The sequence below is a fragment of the Trichogramma pretiosum genome, unplaced genomic scaffold, assembly GCF_000599845.2.
Source record: "Trichogramma pretiosum strain Unisexual culture from Peru unplaced genomic scaffold, Tpre_2.0 scaffold25, whole genome shotgun sequence".
Taxonomy (NCBI): Eukaryota; Metazoa; Arthropoda; class Insecta; order Hymenoptera; family Trichogrammatidae; genus Trichogramma; species Trichogramma pretiosum.
Genome location: NW_019641621.1, coordinates 1007697 through 1018632, shown reverse-complemented (window position 1 = coordinate 1018632; position 10936 = coordinate 1007697).

Here is a 10936-nt window from a genome sequence, read left to right as displayed (position 1 = left end):
GCTGCTGCCTAACGACCTTGTTCGTATACGCTCGTTTCGCGCACATCGAGTGGATGAAGAAAAAAATGAGATGAAAAAAAAGGCCGGATGGCCGCAGCAGCGGTAGCATAATTGCGCAGAAAAGACGATCGTCGAGAGCTGCGAAAGAATAGCGAAACCTCGGGGGGTCGAAACGGGCTACCAAGCACTTACCTATATGCTATTCCGGCATGCCGTATAATATACGACTCTTTTTGCAGTTTAAGTCTCCTCTCTCTCTCTCTCTATCTCTATCTCTTTCTCTTTCTCCAGCTCGAACGATAAATAATGACAAGCTAACACACAGAGGACTGCGTCGTCCCGATCATTTGAATAAATTAACGCACCGTTCTCGTGCGATCGTATACAGGTACCACCCACGCGTAGCATTACACGTTTGTTTAGTCCCTTAACGAGCTGTGCGCTCACACACATACGGCTCGAGTCCTATGAATTTCGATATGATACGCGATCGACGTATACTTTTTTTGTCTCTCTCTCGCTCTCTTTTTTTTTCATCTAATTAAGTCCCCGCGAGAGCATGTGATCGTCTGAGCGAGCATACAGCAGCAGCTGCCGAGCGAGTATTATTTTACGTAAAAATTGCGACGGTTTTGCACGACGACGACGACGATATGACAGCGCGCCTCGAGCACTTTTATATGGCATAAAACGCGGAACCAAAGTCCGCTGCGCGCGGAGCATATTGCGCCCGCGTGTACGCTCTCCAATTACTCCGTGCGCGCGCGGCTGATTACGTTTTCCGCGAGCAGCGAGCGAGCGAGCGAGCGACCTTGAAAACAATTCTTTAGCCGATAAATCTTGCCCTTCTCTCTCTCTATTCTCTCTTTTTCTTTCTCTCGGCGCGCTGAGCTCTCGCCAACATTTTGCGCCCCTGTCATCATTCACATTCTTCTCATTTTTCTCTTATTCACTTCAATCGCTGTACCTACTACGTATATATCTAAGTATGATTCTTCGTTTCGTTCTCGCTCTTTCTGAGCGCGGCGGCGGCGGCGGCTCTTCCGCTTTACTTCTCCGGGCTATATATAAGGCGCTCTATACAAATAAGAGATAATTACGGACTAATAGTCGTTATTGCAATTGCGCGCGCCGAGTGCATGCGAACATTTTTATGCTTGTACGTCGTATACATATTGATACGTAATACTTTAAAACTTTGGCGCTTTGGCATGTCCATTTATTTGCGCGCGGTGCATATGGTGCGCTCGAGAGAGAGAGAGAGAAAAAGAGAGCCGCCAAGAAGTAGACACGCCGCTAGGCAATGAGCTATTGGCAATTAATTGAACGTCGATTAGGTGGCTTATATCGTGTACCTGCCAGTCGTCGTCGTAGTCTTAGTTATGCAGCCGAGGAAAATGAAAAAAAATACGATTTATTCGAAGAACTAAAGAGAAAAATATATTTGCGTATGTTGTAGAAGTTTTCTGTTTGACGATTCAAGTTAAACACTGCTTACTTTTCTCTAAACGGGACTTTAAAGTGATTTTCAGTAGATTCTGAATTACGAACTGTCAGTAAATATTCTTCATAAGAAATTCATAAGAATATTGTTCATAATAAGAATAATAGTCGCTCTTTCTTAATGCTAAAACTTTATCTTTTCTCTTTTGGTTTTGAGATTCAACCATACGCCATCTAGCGTTAATCTATGAATTATTACATACTTGAAAAATACATGTAATTTTCAACACCTTTGCCTCAATTCAATATAATTTAAAGTTTTGTACTTTTCAAGCATAACGCAATACTCTTTATGTAAGTATCTGCTCAAGCGTCAATAGAGTGATATTTATCTATTCGATCGTTTGATGAGACATAACTAATGTTAATTTTAGTTTTATAATATACGTCATTATTGGGGAGGCAGATACAAATATGTGCGCAGCACGACTTTTATATTTGTACATATTTTTAAAGTAGATCAGGTACCGATGTTACCACTAGCCGTATACAATAAATAATTGATTTAACCAGGTATCGGCTATAAATGTCAATAAAAAAACTTGTAAAAAACTTGTTGTTTAAAGTTCAACGATAGTAATCTTTAATAACATATGATCTTGTATATCTCATTTTCTTTTGAATCGCGTTGCAGCCAACCGCATGAGTCATCGGCGTCGCCACGATTCGATGAAATTGATTTGACTGGTTGCTAGCCAGAGAACGAATCTGGTTACGACAGACGCGGCCCGACAATTAAATCCTGGTGGGATCTACTCACTCACGGGAACGCGCTCAGAGCTCCGTGGCCACCTAGCGGCCAAAGTGGAATCTTTATTCTCTTTTAGTTACCTAACCGTACTAACAGATTGGTCAGGTACTTCTAAGAGAATTTTGCGTCACAAGAATTACTGGTAAGTTCTAGAGCTTATATTACTCCAGCATTCTAAACGTAGTATGTGCCGTGTTCTTCAATATATTTCTCAATTTTCATCATCTTGTATATGAAGATTAAGATAAAATTGAAATTCAAAATGAATTTCAAAGCCATTTTGAATTTCAATTCAAATAATAATTGAGAAGAACTTATTCTTATGAATTTTAAGAAACTTTTTCATAAATTATTATATATTAATCGCATTGTCCTTAAACTTTCATGTACAAATATACATTACAAGTGCCTTTGAAGTAAGAACATTTACAGTGATTTTACAGTGATACTTGGAATTTACAAATAATTTTTGCAGTGTATGGACAATTTTTGTCGCAGTCAATCTATATATGAATGCATAGATAAAATATAAACTCGCATTTGTAAATTTTCAGTCGTCGAATGATTAAAATTGTTCAACTCACTTTCCATGTACGTACAAATACCGTGTACCTATACACAAAAGCAGCGCATAAAAGCATTGATTTAATAATGGCTTCATTGCCCTCATACACACGACCTTGAACATTTCGGGAAGAGACGGCGGGAAATCGCGATGCTCGAGTGGGATCCACTGCACACACACACACACACACACACACACACACACACACACACACACACACAGCTCACGAGTGATAAGTATGTTTAAGATGCAATAATTTTGTTAGTTAAAATCGATAGGCCGTAATTATGGTCATCATCATAATCGTCGTCGTCGTCGTCGTCTTCCTCGCTCATGATCATGCTCATCATTAGGTAATGATAAATGCCGTACAAGAGCATTTTCTCTTTCTCTATATATACACCATCTCGCGATACACGTAATCATATATATAATACAGCTCTCGAAGCTCGGGCGGCGCGCGAGGGAACGTATGAAAAATCCGTACCACATACGATTTTTTTATTTGGCCGCGCGCAAAGAGTTCGCGGGAGCCCGCGGCGCGAGCCGCATAATCAAGCGCGATGAATCCCCCGGTCGTTCGTATACTTATATGTGTACTCGCGAGCAACGTTTGTAACGTTCGCGGGGGAATATTGAGACGTACCATATGCGTGTGCGTGCGTTCGCGCACTCGACAAAAATTGCCATGTATGCGCTGTACGTGTGTATCTCCCCGGCGCCGCGAGAACTCGGCAGACCTTCGCGATGTCGATGTACTTTTTATCGTTTTTATATCGACTTCTCCGAGCTTCTCGCGTGCGAAACCAAATCACACGGCTGCTGCTGCTGCCACGAGTAAATATAGCGGCTGAATAGGTGTCGAGCGTTTGAATTGCCGTATCTATTTCACGTGGAAATCTATCGCCGCCTTATTACACACGTTTAGCTCGGGAGAATTTATAAGCCGCCGTTTGCGAGTATAAAACGCAACCGAGGCACGAGGCGGGAATCGGTTTTAATTTCAGGCGCGTTACAATACGACTCGCCAGCCACTACGAGAGTAATTCGCTGCCTTCACTTACGAACGACGAAAAATCGAGTAAAATGTGTGCGCGTGTGTACTTTTATACGCATCGAGTAACAACAAAACGACGCGAAGCTCGCGTACACAAGATCGGCCTGCGATCGAGCCACCTATATAGTCGACTCGTGCTACACGTGAACTTTTCCACAGCGTGTGTGTGTGTTGGGTGTGTGCTTTTTATAAGTAGCTGCGCGTCGTCGCGTGTAGCTGCTGCTGTTGGAAACGATATACGACGACGACGACGCCGCCGCAACTTGATTACACATTGCACGCGGGGCCCAAGTGTTAACGAAAGACCTTCACAAGGTAACCTTGCATTTCCGACCCGTACGTGCGCGCAGTCCCTTTCTACCTTCCTCTCTGTCTCTCTCTTTATCTCGAGAGAAGAAAGAGAAAGAAAGAGCTCGGAGCGCGCAGAAGCGAGCAGAACCGTATATTACATTATCCTGCTACACGGAGTACACCACCCTTTCCAGTTTCTTGGCGCCTATACATGCTATGTATACGCATCGACAACGACTTCTCTCCGTCTCGCGGGCGCTTCGTACAAAGCTTCGAAATTTTCCGTTCGCTGCGTGTACTACCTGTACGCGCCGCATCGACGCCGCGCCCTGTTACACCTTCCTTACGATACCTTGTACGATCGTTTCGCTTTTCTGGTTGATTCGTGCGATTCTAAATATATTTTCATGCGAAACTTTTTATGGGACGTTTGGTGGGAAGAGCTAGTCCGTGAAAAAAGGAACCAACGAGTACTCAAGTTTTCTCGAAGGAAGTCTCACACCGCCTCAACGAGTCTACTTCAAATCCAACCATCTCCAAGTCCTCGAGTACTTTGTGGTAGATCTTCGTCATCGGAAACGGAAGAAGAAAGGAAAAGGCACCGACGGCAACGAAGAGAAATAAAATTAAATAAATATAGTAAAATAAATTACAATTTTTTGCGAAGCAGTTCTCCAGTTGAAATTGATTGAAATCGAGTATCGCAAAGAACTTCGTTTAGCCGCGACGACGACATCTTCGAAAGACCGAGGATTGATGTACGCGAAGTAGTTTGGCGGGTCACCGCTAGGTGGCACAAAGCAACATTGTCATTCACGCAGAGAAAGTAGTCAAGTTAAGCAGTCAAGTCTAGTGAGAATCGAGTAGTTAACACAATCCGGATAGGGTGACCATTACTGCGTACACACGCAAGTATCGGACGTCTACGTGTAATGGGTTGATACGCGCCGACGCCGCGATAAATTGCCCTATAACTCAACTTTGACAATGTTAAAAATAAATATTACAATTATTTACGACGAGTGCGTGAGAATTGCAATGCTGCCGCGGTTGTTGCTGCAATAGGCGCCACGCGAGCGCAATTGTTGTGTGTAGGTATACCCCGCGCGAACGTATATCTCATAAAAAAAAAAAAAAAAACAAACAAACACGCCGATATATAGGGAACATAATGGGATATCCGAGAGGGAGAAAAATTAGTTCACCATCGGCCAGCGATATCGCGCGCATAGCTATACAGCTCTTATAATAAACCTGGGCATAATTAAATTCGCTCGCCGCGTTATACTCGAAATGCAGTATAACTCGCGCGTTTTCGCTTGGCCTCACAGCTCGCGATCGCTCGCGTGGATTAAACAATTTATTTACTCCTTCTTTTTTTTCGTTGTAACTTATAAATATACGCGATAAATATTTGCCGCGCGTTATAGTTTCGTCGATGTATGCACGAACGAGCTCGGCGGTGGGTGATTTTTTACGCGCGGACCCTACTCGCGAGTGATACCGCAGCAGCAGCCGCCGCAGCACAGTCCTAATGGTCTATACACACACACACACACACACACACACACACACACACTTATACACGTGATGCAAGTAAAACCGTAGATAGAGCGTATGTAGCGCGTGAATAACTAATATACATCGTTATCAATCGTCGAAATCAAAGAGGTAGTCTATACGGCTTTATTGCGATTTATATATATTTAACGTTAACGTACAAGTGTGTGTGTGTACGCCCGAGTAATAAGTCGTTAAAATAAAAGCTCGAGCCGCGCGTATATCTCGGCGCGGCTATCACTCGGCCGCCGCCTGCTGTATATTAAATACCTATATACAACAATATCAACTTTTCTATTATTTTTCAAGAGCTCTTTAACCGCTATTGTTTGCGCGGCGGAATATACATAAATACCGGCGTGCATATTACAGATCTTTGGCGCGTATAAGGCGCGCGAGCGAGGCACATTTTTAATAATAATGCTGTATACCGAGTGTTTGCAGGCCAACGTAGCCACGCGCGCCCTAGATGTACTCTTTCGTGTATTACATCTTTTCAGGAATTCCTTCGTGCGTTATTTTAAATTATTATGTAACTAAATCGTGTATCTGTGATTTGTTTCGGTTTAATTTTAATACCTTATACTCGTACGATATAGCCTTGAACTTGCGCACCCGAATGATCCTGAAAAGTGGACGAATCGATCTAATCACGTGGCGTCATCGCTTTAAAAGGTCGGATCGCTCTCTATCTCTTGCATAAAGGGTGGCATCGCTGCGGGCCCCGAGTTTGGCGCTTGAAAAAGCCCATCTATACAGCAAGATCAACCGCGAGAGAGAGAGAAAGAGATGGTGGCGGATGATGTTGGGCTCGCGCCCCAGCATCTCTCTCTCTATATATAAGTAGAAGTAGTAGTAGTAGTACAACACGAGAAAGCCATTCCCACGCTGGAGCTGTACTGGCTGGTACCGCGCAAAGTACTGGACTTGCGCACACACACATACAGCTCGCCTCGAACGCGAATAACGCCCGAGCCTTATATGTCGCAATTGGCAACAATGAAGAAATTGCGATCGCGCGAGTAAACCGACCAGCAAGTTTTATATCGATGTACGTATAGACAACGAGGGTTATACGCGAATATAGTGTATATGTGGCTCATCGTACGCCCCCGCCCCTCATCCGCATCCGTTGACTGATTATTATAACGGCGATCGACGAGTGCGCGCATCGATTGAGACACTCGAGTTGAATCCACCAGCCCCCTTGTACTTTTCCGCTTTTTCTTGACAAAATATAACCCATAATTAAACCTCGTGAGTTTACCTATTTTCGCGAAAAAAAAATGATAGAATTTAAATAAATATAGGATAAAAATTTCGCCGGTATTTAGGTTATCGAGCGCTATCGATACGCGTAACGCAATATAATAATATATATCGGCGTTCGATCGACACATTGTATACTGCTACTATCGTATAAGTCGCAATGGCGGTGCGCGCCAAGAGCCAACACCATTGAAATGCGATATATGCGCGCGCGCCAATTTACCAATGCATAAATTTCACTTTCAAAAACGCGGCTTGTAAGCTCGCGCTAAGCATCTGTGCCATTTATGTAGTGTATAATATTATGAACGCCGCGGATCGACCGCGACGAACCGCATCGAGCTTTGAACGTGCACCTCTTTTTTGTCGTTAACTTAATTTATCCCACCGATTGTCCCCTTCCTCGCGATACATATAACTCATTCGCGCGAGGCCCGTCACTATATACAGATGAAATCTCTCGTCGCGCGACAGAAGACGAGCGATGGGGCGAAGATGCAGTGCGGCTGGCTGTTCGCGAGTAAAAGTCGCGTCGTTGGTGCGAATCACGCCGGTTACTATATGAGCGTATGCAACTTGTGTGTAGCGTATAGTGGGAGTAAGGTTGTAAGGTCACAATGTATATAAGTTTATATACGTGTGTCTGTGTGTGTGCTGCGCTTAACGGGTGGCAACTGCATCGCGCGCGCGCGGCTTACAAGAAAAAAAAAATAAAAAGGAAAAAAAGAAAATAACGCCAGCGTCGCCAGCGTCGCCGTCGCCGCCGCCAGTAGCTCAGGGGCTTGAAAAGCTTCGCGCTTGGTATACATAAGGCGAGAAGAGGTGAAAAGGGGCATCGACGAGGCTGAAAGCCACGGGCAAAGACGCGCGCGGCGCAGAAAACACCGGTAGGCAGTTTTGTAGCTGTATTTATCAGCTTCTGGGCATCTCTTCTCTCTCTCTCTTTGCTGCTATATACGCCGTGTGCAGCATCGGGGCTAAGGAGCAGTGCAGTACCGAGAGAGAGAAAGAGAGACGCCGAGATGTGAGCTGCGACGCATCTTGGGGGGCTCGTGTGGGAACGTACATCTCGCTGCTGCTGGCCGAAGAGCGAGAGTATATAATACATACAGAGTCATGTTCAGATTTCGGAATGATAAACATTCGGAATCGTAAAGATTCGGAATATTTAAAATTCGGAATGTTTGAAAATCGGAATATTGAAAACGGAACATGAAAAATTCGGAAAAACAAAATTTCGGAATAAAAATATTTCGGAATAAAAAAATTTCGGAAAAATTAAAATTCGGAATCCACAAAATTTTTAATGGGAAATTTTATTGTCTACATTCTCCACTAACAATATTGTGGATTCCGAATTTTAATTTTTCCGAAATTTTTTCATTCCGAAATTTTTTTAATCCGAAATTTTGTTTTTCCGAATTTTTCATGTTCCGTTTTCAATATTCCGATTTTCAAACATTCCGAATTTTAAATATTCCGAATATTTACGATTCCGAATATTTATCATTCCGAAATCTGAACATGACTCTACATACACACACACACGTTCGCTTTCCTCGTTGAGCGAGAGAGAGAGAGAGAGAGCCGAGAAGTCGAGCGCGCTCTTCGACTCCTTCACCTCTTCTGTCTTTCGCGCAGAGGCTTATCTTCCGCGCCATTTCTCTCCTCGCTCTGTGCGCCCCCCGTATATACCGGCTCACATTTATAGATGCTCTTTCCATCCTTCTTATATATACGTTTATTAAGTATAGGCCGCGGGAACGCATCGTCTCGTTACCGATTTTCGTATCAGGCTCCAGATTTGGTACGAAAATGACTCAGCTAGCAAATCGCTAACTGCGAGGTGCAAAAGTGTCGAGTACGCATAGATACCAATACGTATAGAAACGACTGCAAGCTGACGACTATTTTCTTATCGGTTCAGGATAACCAGCGAGAAATAGCCCTCGATCGAATGATAGATCCAAGTTCTATATAGAGTTCTTGAGCAACGAATATGTATAATGCTGCACGAGACTCGATTCATACTTTAAGCTCCGATTCGAACGACGCGTCTTATCGCGACCACCTGAATTAATGAAGCAAAATTTCAATCTCGTCGTCGTCGTCTTCGATATCACACTGATGTACAATTTTTCTAATAATAATTTACGCGTCTAGCCTTTTACATTTGCTCGCATCGCAGCTGTTACATATATGCGCGTAACGTTGCGTCGAGTAGTAAAACTGCTGCTTCGGTACATCGCGCTGCACGCATGCACACACACACACATGGCATTACATACGTATATATATGGAAGCTTTTCCCACAGTGCATGTACTGTAAAATGCGCGCGCGAGTCTTTGGCTCCTGGGCTTACGAGTTATAGCGGTCCGCCGCGAACCTCGTATGTATATACCGATATACGCGTGCAATGGAGCTATAAGCAATAATTTTTGCCTTTTCTCACAAAACGTCATTGTACGCATCTCGAGTACTCCGCACGTACACACGTACACACACAAGTACGTATTTATTATATTTCGACGCGCACATTTTGACTCGAGGCGAGTAGTGTATGTGCAAGCTGAATGATGCGTGCGAGGATTGTGCACTGTCTGTGTAGAATCGATTATTGTACGTACGCGTATGTATTTAAGTCGACTCACCTCCAGGAGAAAATTCGCTGGGATGCGCGAGCGATTAATACGATTATATTATACGTACGTACGTGTGTGTGCTTTTTAACTATAACTCGATCCGTGTGTAGGTGAGTCGTGGACATACAACGCGACGTCGTTATCACGCGCGCGAGCGTATATAAATTCAGCTTGGCGCGCATAAGCGCACGTTCCGTTGTTGTATATATGTGTGCAAAAAAGGCGAGCTTTAAATGGCAGACACACAGACACAAACGCGAGTTGGAGTTGGTCATTTCTTGCGATATGTCTCTGCGAAGCTTTCTCTCGTTCTCGCAAAACATCATCGTAAGCCGCATTCGTAATGCGGCCTATACATAAGGTATCTTACGAGATACCTAATCAACGTTGCGTTCGATCGTGCGTTATGCGCGCGTATAGGTAGGTGCAGTGCTGCGGCTCCTTGGACCAATATATCTGGGACGCGCGCGAGCGCGAAAATCACAATTGCGAGCGTCTAAAACTCTGTATACGTGTATAATAATGCGTTAGTAGGTCGCGACGGCGGCGCATAGTTGCCACGAGCCAGCATCTTGTATATATACGGTGCGTTATGGGGGGGCCCCCATATAGCAACAGCAGCAGGAGAGACAACTTGCTCTCCCGAGAGAACACGGCAACGAGGACAGGCGCTGCTGTAGCGCAAGAGAAAGAGTGGATTGCATCGTCTGCAGCTGCTGCTGCTCTGCGCCTCTTATGTATGTTATATGTTTCTGCGCTATTTTTTAGCGAGCGATAGTTTGATGAAAGTTTGACGACCTTTGGTCTTGGGTGAGCTCGACGATGGATGGGAAGGAGTTCAGTTTGGAGCTTTTTTTGCTTTGAATACCGCTCGTGATCTTCGAAACTCGTTGCAAGCCCTTTTCTGATGAATTACATATGATGACACGGTTTATGATTTTTTTTTATGCTAGTCGAAAAGATGATGAATGTAACGTTTTGAGATAAAATCGATAAGATGAAAGGTTTACCAGGTTGGTGCTTAAATTCGGACAATGCCTGAGAAGTTTCCTGATTAATTTACGTTTTTTGGTGAAAAATTAAGAAAATTTTAAATGACCTAAAAATTACAATTTGATTGTTTCAAAACATTTAGGTCAGTAGTTAACCGCTTCAAATGAGATGATAGCACTTTGAGCCTTCATCGCGAGATGGCAAGTACGTTTATCTGTAAATCTGCAACTGCTAAAGTCAAAGTAATGGTATAAATCAAGGCAAGTTCAACGACTTGATTGATATTCTATTAGAAACTGTTTCA